General features: G+C 43.5%; 1 protein-coding gene across 8 annotated transcripts in view; it reads right to left on the reverse strand.

The window, feature by feature from the left end:
* The window catches only part of CNOT4 (CCR4-NOT transcription complex subunit 4), a 125,338-nt gene extending 123,288 nt beyond the window's left edge, over nucleotides 1–2,050 (reverse strand). For all 8 annotated transcript variants that reach the window (XM_030548440.1, XM_030548436.1, XM_030548434.1 and 5 more), the window contains exon 1: nucleotides 1,798–2,050. The gene's annotated coding sequence lies outside the window, so the exon portion shown is untranslated. The remainder of the gene's footprint in view (nucleotides 1–1,797) is intronic.
* Between the last annotated feature and the right edge of the window lie 10,628 nt (nucleotides 2,051–12,678).

Here is a 12,678-nt window from a genome sequence, read left to right on the forward strand (position 1 = left end):
CCCCTGATACCGTGGCCTTGCCAAGCAATTGTTTGGTTGCACCATATGGCAAGGTATAGTCTTGTAAGCTGAGGCAGGTCTATGAATGATGGATTTGGTTACCTAAGGCCTAAAATACATTTTATAATCAGACAATTTGAAGTTCTGTGTTTACACAATGTCATCCATTTGAAATAATCCGCTCCAAATTAAAAAAAAAAACTAGAGCCCTAAGCCTGACAAGCACCTACAACATTTTCTGTAACAAATACATCTCCTGAAAACTTTTAATGGGAACTTAAAAGGAAAACATGCAAGTTAGAACAAGAGTGCATTTTATAGTCAGCACCCCTTACCATACAAAAACAATCCTCTCCTAGCATGAGCTTTCCTTGACAGTCAGCCAAGTCTGACTGCCAAATGTTTCTAAACTCATACATGTGTTAGTCTTGTTTATGGAATGGAAAGAGTCTATTAGAGGACCATAAAAACCCTGAGGTGTAATACACTTGACTTCTAGACTGTGAACTACTTTATTAGTGATGCTACTGAGAAACTAGAAGTATGCTTGAGATGTACATTTGGAGTATTCATAGGCCACCTGAACTCCACCCAACCTCTAAGGTACGTTGCTTGTTCGCTCTTCTTCCTTTTCATAGCCTGAATTTCCAGATACAAGGGAGGGGGGGAATTTGATTCTTCGACAGATTTGCCTTTCAGTATTACTGTTTATCTTTTAGTCAATGTCTGTGATCATGCTCACATAAGTGTGATGTCAAAATATCTGTTCACTGAAGTTCAGATATTTTAAAACTAAAATAGAATGTAACACAGGCAGTATTGCATATAAGCACAGGTAAGCTGGAAATAAGTACAGAGACAGTAAATATGCTATATACTAACATAACCTTTGCAACTGTTTGGTAAAATTAAGCCAACCTTTTTCAGGACCTGCTCACCCAGCTTAAAGAGTAACATATATCCTACATAGCATTTATCTCCCTCCTAATAACTCCACGTTTAATATTGTCCCAAGCACACAGGCCAAAGCCATATGAATGTTCTGAACTGTAGCAGTGAAGTCTTCTAGGATGACTATTCAGCAGACATCTCCTCCTTTTATTATGTACATGAAATCACCACCAACCCACACTGAAACTAGCAGATAGAGCATATGGCAATCCGTGGAACACGATGTGAGCCCATAGCCTTGTCATTTCCTTCTCCTAACTCAACCTATGAAAAGGTTTCTAGGACTGAGCATCTTTTAGAAGCCCTGGAAAGTTAAATGCTGATTTGCTAAGAGACAAATCTGAGGAGGTTAAATGAACTGTCCAAAATAATAGGAAAAAGGAGGCGGCTGCCATTTACCATCTGTCTCCCACAAAAGTGAGAATCAGAACAAATGGAGCCCAGTTTTGGAGAGGGGAAGGAAGAAGAAAAGAAATTTCCACCAAGCCATAGGAGAATCACACTGAAATAGAGAACCCAAAGCAGTGCGGCCTCCCCACGAGATAGAAGGGGTGGGGTGGGGTGGGGTGAGACGAGACGCTCCCGGGCACAGCCCCCTCCTCTCCCACGTCCCACTCCGGCAGCCCCTCGGTGCCGAGCACGGCCCCGGGCTCTCCCTCCCCGCGAGCAGACGGAAAACGGGCAGACCCTGGGCGCCCCTCGAGCCCGCTCGAGCAGGGACGCCCCCGCTCCCCCTAGACAGCGGGGTCCCGCCGCTCCCGGGGGCCAGGCTGAGGCCTGCGCGGACCCTGCGAAGCCTCCGCTCTCTCGTAGCCCGGCTCCCCCGGCCCCTGCTCGCACACTCACCCGCCTTCCTCGTCCCTCCCAGCCCGCAGTCTCTCCTGCTTCACGGCGGCCGGCTGGCTGGCTGGCTGGCGGCAGGGGCAGCGGCGCTGTCCGGCGGGACCTCTGGTAGCGCGGGCCTGGCGGGAGGGAGCAGAGTGGCTCCTCTGACGACCTTTATGTGAGAGACGGGTAAGCTCCGGGCTCCGTGCGCTCCGCCGCCAGGCCGGCCACCATCTTACATTAGGGAGACTGCCCTAGACGCCGCCGCTAACGCGCTTGCGCACCAGCCGTCAGGGGGCGGGGTGGAGACGTGCCGCGAGAGAGACGGCCGCCCGGGGCACGATGGGACTTGTAGTCTGGTTTGGCAGGAAACGGAGGCGGCTGGGGGAGCGGATGAGTTGTGATGGGCTGCGTTAACTTGCCCCTGCCAGCTGCGGATCTGAGGCTGTCTGATTCTCCCGCTAGCTTCTGTCTGAGGCCTCGGCATCACCCTATCTCCTCCCCGGCATCCTCTTCCCCACTGCGACCGCTCTACCGTGCATCACCATGTGTCTACTTTGCCCTGCCACCGTCTACTCCATCCCGCACTCATCCAAATTCCTTCCAGCCTTACCCGTCACTTTAACCTGCCAATGACTTTTACTCGTTCCATTTCCTTTTCTTGCCCCTCCCCACAACCTGCCATGAGCTTTAACCTGCTCCACTTTCCAGCCTCACCCCCAGTCTAAGTTGCCACCATGGCTACGGTTTGCACCAAACCTGAAAACTGGGTGACCTAACCACACTTATTTAGAGGGCAAAGGAGGAACATTTCTGCGAAGTCAGCTGAAAAGTCAACAAACTGTTGTGTTGTTACAGCTCATTCAAAAGTTATGCTTATTTCAAATTTTGGCTTTTGCCTAACTTTTCTTTGTTCTCCCCTAGCTCAAAACCAGTTGGTTATTAATTACCCACTTTAGATTGTCCATGTAGTTCACTCTCTTTTAAAAATTCATGGGTATCAGGTATATTTCAAGCAACAGGATTTCATTAAGGAAAGCTGTTAAAATTCTTACTGTGATTAGTTTTGAGCATGAACCCATTGATTTCAGTGGGTTTTATGGGCCCAACCCCGTTTCTGCTGATGTTAGTGGATTTTTTTGCCATTGACTTAAATGGAAATACATTTCATAACAACCATTGCTCATTTACAGGCATGAGATAAGCAGGAAATCTTCATGATAACATCTCAGGTGTGAGAAATTATGTTTTCAGTGTTCTGCTACCTTATCAGAGATCACAGATATTTGCTCCCTGACCTCCCATTGACAGATTGTCCTGTTGCCCAAACCTGTTATGGTGTATACTAGGGATGCCTGTAGCGGTTTCTTATTCTGGATAGTGAATACGCACAAGCTATCGCCTGATGGCTTTATACACCCTGCAAGTTGTAGGTGCTATGACACCTTTTTGACTCAGTGCCACAGCTTTCTCCATTTTTAATATCCTCTAATTGACTACCATAGTGCCCAGCTGTGGTAGGTCTTCCCCGCTGCCTCCATCCCTCTAATCTAGCCCCACAGTTGCAGAGATGTTCTGGGAATAGAGATCAAGTAGCAGTTCTTGATGGGAAGGATACCATCTTCATGAGGACCTCTGCCTCTGAATCTGCAGATTTTGATTTCCTCTTCCACCAATCAGTTTGCCAGTCACCCACAGTCTTTGCTGCACCTCGCCCCATGTCCTAGCCTTTGATACTGCTCCACTTCTTGCTGCTGCCCCAGTGGCAGCTGTCATTCTGCCTTGCCTGGCATACTCAGCATCACTGTAAACCTCTTCCCTTTTTTTTCTGAGCATTGTGTGTGCACAGACCTCATTATTATATGGTAATAATTTATATATTACCCCTTTTAATTAAATCATTATTGCAGTAGCATTTTTATAGAGCCTTGCAGGTCAGTTTCTCATTTGGAATGGAAATCGGTGACATTGAGTGGGGTATTTTCTTGGTGTCATATGTTTAACTACAAAATGTATTCAGGTCCTGTTTTCTTAAGCAGAGGTGGTAGTAAACTGCACACCACCCTTCATGCAGGAAGCCTCCAGTAAAGTACCTCTGCCCTGTGATCAGTGGCAGCTGATTTTTTCTTTCATCTCTCTCTACCTAGCACCTCACACAAATCTCCCCACTTTATAAATAGTCTTCTCTTTCTTCCACAGTCCCTGAGTCCCAATACTAGTCTTCATATCAACAAAGATGGAAAGTTTATTTCTTCTCAATTTTGTAATGCCATTGCCATCTGATTTTCCCAGTATGAGGTGCACTTGGAGATAGTAAGACATTTTCTACCTTACTTTTCCTTTCTATAGAATCCCTGAATCAATGCTGTGTCAATGTTGGCAGGTGGGGAGGCAGCAGGGTGCAGGTTAGTAATTGCATGTGTCTCTCTGCAGGCTATGCTTACATTGGAGGATGTTACTCTGAGCCATGTCCCCAAGAGGTAGGGCAGAGTCTTATTAAAAAAGGTAGTGAGCAAACTGGGAAGATATGCAGCACTGCTGTTTACCAGGATGATGTTCACCTATGTCAGAGGTGGGCAAACTACGGCCCACAGGCTACATCTGGCCCACGGGACCTTCCTGCCCAGCTCCTGAACTCCTGGCCTGGGAGGCTACCCTCTTACCCCACAACCTCAGCTCACTCCACCACCCACACAATGCTCTGAGCGGCAGGGCTGCAAGCCACACCTGGCTGTTTGGGGAGGCACAGCCTCTGCTAACCAGCTCTCCATACAATTTTGGAAACCCAATGCAGCCCTCAGGCCAAAAAGTTTGCTTGCCTTTGACCTAGCTGGTACAGGAGTGGAAGGGGAAAACCACCTGGCCATATGAGAATGGTTATACTGGGTCAGACCAATGGTCCATCTCACCTAATATCCTGTCTTCCCACAGTGGCAAATGCCAGATGCTTTAGGGGGAATTAACAGAACAGAGCATTTATCAAGTGATCCATCCCCTGTCATGCTTCTGGCACTGGGTTGCATTCCTGACCATCATAGGTAATAGCCATTCATGGACCTTTCCTCCATGAATTTATCTAATTCTTTTTTGAACCCAGTTATGCTTTTGGCCTTCACAACATCCCCTGACGACGAATGCCACAGGTTGACTGTGTGTTGGTTTTAAACATGCTGCCTATTAATTTAATTAGATGAGCCCTAGTTCTTGTGTTATGTGAAAGAGTAAACAACATTTCCTTATTCACATTCTCCACACCATTCATGATTTTCTAGACCTCTGTCATAACCCCTCTTAGTCATCTCTTTTCTAATCTGATCACATTTTTTTTAAATCTGCCTTCATATGGAAGCTGTTATATATGCCTAATAATTTTTGTTGCCCTTCTCTGTACCTTTTCCAAGTCTAATACAAATGGATTGACCAGAACTGCATGCAGTATTCAAGGTATGATCATGCATGGATTTATATAGTGACATGATGATAATTTCTGTCTTATTATCTATCCCTTTTCTAATAGTTCCCAACATTGTTAGCTTTTTTGACTGCCATTGCACAATGGGCAGTGTTTTCAGAGAACTATCCACAATAACTCCAAGATCTCTTTCTTTTAAGTAATAACAGTTAATTTAGACTGAATGATTTTGTATTTATAGTTGGGATTATATTTTCTAATGTGCATTGCTTTGCATTTATCAGCACTGAATTTCATTAGTTGTTGCACAGTCACCAACTTCTATGAGTTCTCTTTGTAATTCTTCACAATGAGCCTTAGACTTAGCTATCTTGAATAAATTTATATTGTCTGAAAACTTTGCCACCTCACTGTTCACCCCTTTTTCTATATCATTTCTAAATATGTTGAACAGCACAGGCTATAGTACAGATCCTTGGGAAATCCTGCTATCTATCTCTTTCCATTGTGAAAACTGACCATTTATTCCTACCCTTTGCTTGTGTAAGAGCCTTTGGTGTGGGAATTTGTCAAAGGCTTTCTGAAGGTCCAAGTATGCTATATCAACTGGATCACCCTCATCCACAGGCTTGTTAACCCCCTCAAAGAATTGTAATAGACTGGTGAGGCATGATTTCTTTTCACAAAAGCTGTGTTGACTCTTCTTTAACATATTGTGTTCATCTATGTGTCTGATGACTCCTTTCTTTACTATAATTTCAACCAATTTGCATGATACTGAAGATAGACTTACTTGCCTGTAATTGCCAGGATCACCTCTAGAGCCGTTTTAAAAAATTGGCATTATGTTAGCTAGCCAGTAGTCATCTGGAATAGAGTCTGACTTAAGCAATAGGTTACAAACTACTGTTAGTAATTCTGCACTTTCATATTTAAGTTCCATTCAGACTCTTGGGTGAATACCATGTGGTCTTGGTGATCTTGGTGTCCCTAGAAAGCAGGAATGGTTCTAGGGGATGCAGCGCATGGCAGAACCGACTTCCTAAGGGCAGTGAACTGCTGCACTCAGCCTTTTTGTGTGTGGGGCTGGGGGTGAGATCTTTTTGTTACTCTACTGCTCAGGAGGTGTTTTCTGCTCTGGCTGGCAAAATGGCTGAGGCTGTTCCTCCCCCAAGAAAGCTGCATTACCTGGTAATGTTCGTGCCAAAATGGAAATTTGCCTTAAATGCTCTTTAAAAGTGCACTACAAAATAAATAGACTTTTGAAGTAATTAGTTTGAAACCAAGGGGTTAGCAATCCTGAGGCTCTGATGAAAAATAGCCATGGCTATAATCTCTATGGCTAATCTTGGCAGTTTACCTCAGAAAATGTAAAAATGGCTCAAAGCTCAAACACTGAGTCAAAGTACTTTTTCTATTGCTTTTTGTCTTTCTATATCTGCTGTTACAATAAACATGAGTACCATGCAGTGTGTTTGATTTTTAACCCCTGTGGTGCCATGGTCGACTGGGAGAGAGAGGGAGAACTGAGCAACACACCAAGCAGGTTAGAGGGGAAGAACATTTGGCCAATAGCTGTGGGATAACATTTTGAGCATGCTCATGGTGAGGAAGCCAAGCAGGTGAAGAAAGGCTCAGAGCTCACATCCAGCACCCAGCAGAAACCCAGAACAAAGTTGTTTAAATCCCCCTTATATGGTTGTAATACAGCACATTACTAGTAGTGCTCCATTTTCAGGCTAGCTTGCTGCTTGAGTTTCGTAGGGCATCTCTAGCACTTGGATCTCTGACTTTGAGTGTGGTGTGTACTGAAAGAATCTTGGCTGTCTGGAAGAATCTCCTCCTGGTTGAGGTTCAGGGTTATGTGGGTGCCTTCCAAGGCCCTCCTTCGCAAACTATTCAAAGCCACATGCCAGCGTTCAGTAGCGGCCTCCATTGCAAAAATTCAGTCCAGCTCCTGATAGTATAAGTAGGTAAAATTACTGGAGGGCCTGTTCTTGTGCCTTTTATTCCTATAGTTCTACTGGAGCTCTTTTTGATACAGCATTAGTCCATGTCCCAGAAGTACCTTTTCTCCTGCATTTACTCTTCCAACCGCTTGTAGATCTTGGTATTCTGATAATTGCTGTTCTCAGGGGCCTAGAGGGAAAGGAAGTCCAGGACATCCTGTGAGGTCCGCTTAGAAGCACAGGGCATGGCTGCAATAATGGATATGTGATTCTGGATGTGTGAACTTGCTACAAGCTGGTATCACAAAAGGGATGCATCTGGCAGTGTACCAGCATTTAAATAGGGAGATCACTTCTGGTCATGATGATCCTGGAGCAAAAAAGGGCACACAGGCCAGGCCAGGCAAGAAGCAAAGCAGCACGGGATAGCAGTGGGAGAACTGCCACAAGTGGAATATTTAATCCAAAATATGACAACTGTTATATGCATCCACATAAACCTTATTCCAGAATAAAACCTCATTACTCAGAGTATTTAACTTTCACAGTGAATTAATTAATTTGGAATAAAAAGCCAGATTGGGGGGGGGCGGAATTGTGCTTGGATACAGTGACGTTTATGTGGGGAAAAAACTGAAGTTATTAAAAAAAAAACCTTTCCCATTTAGACAAGGCCGAAGCAGAATATTGGTTATTGTTTTTGAGGAGTGATCAGTTTTTTAAGAGTGCAACATACATTATAATAAGAAAATATTGTGTATTAACTTATTAGTTAAGTACATTTATTATTATAGTAAAAGAAATTTTTTTTTCTCCACTGCCCATGCTGGCATTCAACAGCATGTAGTACTTCCTCCAGATTTTCAATTTAGTAGCTCTCTTGTAACAATGCTTCAGATGTAAGGGATCTGCTGAGATTAAGTAAAAAGTGCATGAACTGGGAAAATGCAATACTTTGCCCAGTGTATTGATTCCATGGCCATTGTGGAAATAGAACACTTTAGTTAGAAGAAAATTTCCATTAACTCTAAGCATTAAGGCAGGGGTCTCAAACACGCAGACCACAAAGTTATTTGCTGTGCCCACCACGCTCCTCTGCCTCCCCTCCTCCCTCCTGGAGTTATTTCCTGTGGCCGCCAAGCTCCCTTCACTCCCTGCCCCCTTTCCTCCCCAGGGTGCCGCATCCCTGCTCATCTGCCTACCTCTAGGTGCTTCCCTCCACCTAACAACTGCACTTTCCAGAAGGGAGAGGGGAGGAGCAGGGAGCTGCGCGCTCAGGGGAGGAGGCAGAGAAGAGACAGGCCACGGGCAGGGATTTGGAGATGGGGTTGGAATAGGGGCAGGAAGGGGGCGGAGTTGGGATGGGGACTTTCGAGAAGGGGTTGGAATGGGGACAGGGAAGGGGTGAGAAAGGTGGGGAAGGGGCAGGGCTGTCAGTGATGCAGCCCTCAGGCCAATGTACTAGTCTTCATGTGGCCCTCGTGGTGATTTGAGTTTGAGATCCCTGCATTAAGGCTTACATCCTCCATGGGCCAGGTGTGACATGATCCCACATGTAGAGAAGATCTGACATTGCCTTCACTAATGGGTAGTGGTGCACACACACACACTAGCAAAAAGATCACAGCATTCAAGCTTCAGCTATAATTTGCAGTTTTCCAGGCTTAATTTTTCCTTTGCCAGAGAAATATTAGATAACACAACTGATTTATTAATCCTGGTGTTTGACAGACAGCCTGACATTAGACAGACTGAATAATTAAAACAGATTAAATAGAAAGCCAAAGTATGTTAAATAGGAATGTGAAGATGTTCCTACAGAGTTGGAAGAAACATATTACAATGACAGATTAGAGAGCTTAGAACAATAAGATCGGTCTTGCATAGAGACAAAGCCTTAATCACAACTACATGGCATACAAATTTGGTTGTTGTACAAAGGATCCAGAGCTTTATATTCTGATACACGACATTTCCTCATTTTTACAGCCTGTGTTTGACATTTTGACAGACTGAAGGTTGTGCTATGTGCTGTTTTCTGGTCTGTTCTCTTGCTACATTTATGTCCCTTAAGTGCCATTTGGCATTACAGGGGCAAATTGACTGCCACTGAAGATGTTGGCAGGGTATGTATCAAGGAGGGAATAGATGCCAGCCTGATATCATGACCACCAAGGATATAGAAATTTATATTTTAGGGGAGGGTTTTAAAATATGTGTTAAACAAGGAAATAGAGAATGTATTATGGGAATGTGTTTTTTTTTCTACAGAATTTTTAAAATATTTGCTATGTTATATGATAACAGAATTCAGTGCTACAGGACCAATTGTAAGATTGAAATGTTGAATAGAGCTAATAAATATTACTCTAATCTGGATTAAAAAAATAGATAAACACCCCTCAGCTTTTAGCCTTCAATAGCCAACTTTGAATTGTAGGTCAGGAGGAAGCAATATTTTTTTTTCACTCTAGTTTATAACTTGGTTATAAAATGTTAGTGTTTTTTATTTGCAAGCTGCAGTTTGATTGTGGTAGTATCTCATATCTTAAAACCCAAAATGGATTTACTTATAGAAAATATCTATACCGTTATTATAATAAATAACTATATAAAAGTTTTGGGTATAAATAAGACTGATAACCCATTTCACAATAGCAACTCTTGTGGTTCTACAGTTAAAGTTGTTGTCATTGCACTTCCCTGGTACCATGTCACACTTTTCTGAGGTGTTTATAATTGGTTTGTGTGATGCTGGAAGACCAGGTGTCAACTCATGCGTAGGCCCATAAACCTAAACTGAACAATATGTAGTTGGAAACCACTTTGGCTCACCTGTGTGTTAGCATTGTTAAAATAGATGTTAGGTTTATAAGAACATGTTCAGCCCATATAAAATGCTGATATGTTGCTGCATATATTAATCTCACTTATAATATCTATATCCCATGTTATATGGTAAATATTTAAATGTTTGCTCTAAAACTAAACCGCTAGGCAAGAGAGAAGCATTACCAACTGAAATACTAGTTTGCCAAAGGAGGTGGTATCGCCTGCCCAACAAAGCAAGGTACATAGGCAGGGCCGGCGCTTCCATTTAGGCGACCTAGGCGGTCACCTAGGGCACCAGGATTTGGGAGGGTGGCATTGTGCTGCCCTCGGCAGCAATTCGGCGGCGGGGGGGTCCTTCCGCGCTCTGGGTCGGCGGTAGTAATTCTGCAGCGGGTCCTTCACTCGCTCCGGGACCAGACGCCAAAGTGCCCTGAAGACCAGGAGCGCGGAAGTACCCCCCTCCACCGCAGAATTGCCGCCAACGACTGGGAGCAAGGAAGGACCCCTGCCTAGGGTGCCAAAAACCCTGGCACCGCTCCTGTCCATAGGCACTGGACAAACCACTGTGGAACATCTGAGGACAAGATACTTTGCTCCTCTCCCCCCCCCCACACCCACGAAGAGAAGACATGCCTGTGCACTTGTTCCATCAGCTTGAACTCTAGGGGAAGGGAATAAAAATCCCTGACAAGGAGAAACTGTAGCTTTTATGCTGCTTGGATTCTGAGGGGCAAGGATTACTAAGCATAAGTAAAAGATCCCCAGTGCTTGGCCCAGGTTAGCCCTAAAGGACATATAGTACTTGCTTAGTTGGTAAGATCAATGTATGGAACTCACAATCAGTTGGGGGTTTGTGCCCTGGTTTGTAACAATCTGCCCTGAGGTTGGTACTCATGCTCTGGAGCCACTCTATACAGCTTGACTGTTTGTACAAAATCAGTTTGGGCCAAACCTCGGAAATGTAGTGTACAACTGGGTGTTTTTAGTAAGTTTCTATTGCTGAGATTTTTTCAGTCAGACAAATGACCTCAATTAATAAATGTAATCTCTTTTCCATATCTGTAGGCCAACATTTATCAATGGGATGCCTAATTTATGCACATAAATACATATTTTAGACATTAAAAAAAGTGATTTTTAAATGTGCTGACCAGCTGCAACTTCAAGTAATGTCAGTGAGAGCTCAGCACCTCTGAAAGTCATTCCACATAAGCGGAATGGATTTATGTGCTGAATTTTAAACATCCATATCATAAAATTTTGGCTGTAATAGGTAAGTACCAGGATCTAAACAATAAAACATGTAATCTAGAAAACTATTCATAGTTTAGGAGGCTTAATTGTGTCTGTTCAGATACATTTTAGAAATACTTAAGGTTAAAAAAATCAATGAGCAGAATTCTAGGTAATTAAAAATCTGCTGAGACAAGTATTAAGAATTTACAATACTGCAAGATACACAAGGTGATGTGTGCCACCAGGTTCTGATGCAGGATGATTGAACAGCTCTGGTCTTCAGAGAAAACCAATTCATGTGAGATCCTGGTGGTCAGTTTGACTGCCTCCCCCATGGAAAAAGGAGGATCAAGATCATAGGGGAAAGCTGCGAATGAGTCTCTTCTCGCTTGGATAACAGATGAATTGCAGTGAGAGATTGCTGAAAGTCTGCTCCTCCTTCAGAAATCAGGACTATGGAAGAAGATGGACTGTTGGTGGCTTGCTACTCCACTTGCACACTTTGGAGATGGAATCTTCTGACCAGCCTTTCTTCCTTAACGTGCACAAGACATACCTTTCTTCACTTTGGGCCTGATTAAAAGCCATGGAAATCAATGGAAAGAGCCTCAGGCCTTGTGCTTGCTAGGATGAAAGGTGTGTTCTTACCATGGGTTAGCTAACTCACTGTAACATGAGATAAAATCCTGGTGAAGGAAGCAAGGCTGGTGAATAGACTTCTCTCTTCAGCATAGGAGTGAAGAAGCAGGCCACCAACAGCCCACGTTCAATAGTGGGGAGCCTGGGTTTTGCCCCAACCTGTTAACATGTGAAAACTATAAACGGAGTTCTCGTCCCTAGGATTTACCTTGGGTTAATTACTGTGTGGTGAGAACATTTGGGGCAGCATGCTAATGAAGATATAACCTCATTGGTTTCCTTGGGCTTTGGTTTCCTTTCCAGGACCTTTAAGCCTTGTTGTCAGTTAAACTACAGAAATAAATGTTTTTCTAAAAGATCTGCTCTATAAATTACTTTAAGGAAGTTCTGTGGCTTGTATTACACAGGAGATCAGACTGCATGATCACAACAGTCCTTTCTGGCCTTGGATTCTATGAAGAACAGCTGATACAAATAAAAGAAAAATATGTTTGTTTCAGTTTCAGGTTTGCCATTCACCGATTAGATGTTGATACTATTGCACCAAGAGCAGCATAAAATCCCATGCAGATCGCTGCATAGACCTTTTTATTTTCATGAAAGGTGGAATACCACCACACACCTTTCTTGGTGAGTCATAATATATAAATAGAAACATTGAGGGGGTAACAATGGCTGTTGTACTATTACACAACAGAAAAATAGATGGCTTAATTCAGATTTATTATGCAAAGTTTATATTTATTGATGTCACTGAACAGGCAAAAAAATTTTAAAGAGTGATTTTGTGGGTAATTTATTTCTCTAGGAAACTCATCTGTCATACCGTATTTA

Source organism: Gopherus evgoodei, chromosome 1 (assembly GCF_007399415.2).
Source record: "Gopherus evgoodei ecotype Sinaloan lineage chromosome 1, rGopEvg1_v1.p, whole genome shotgun sequence".
Taxonomy (NCBI): domain Eukaryota; kingdom Metazoa; phylum Chordata; order Testudines; family Testudinidae; genus Gopherus; species Gopherus evgoodei.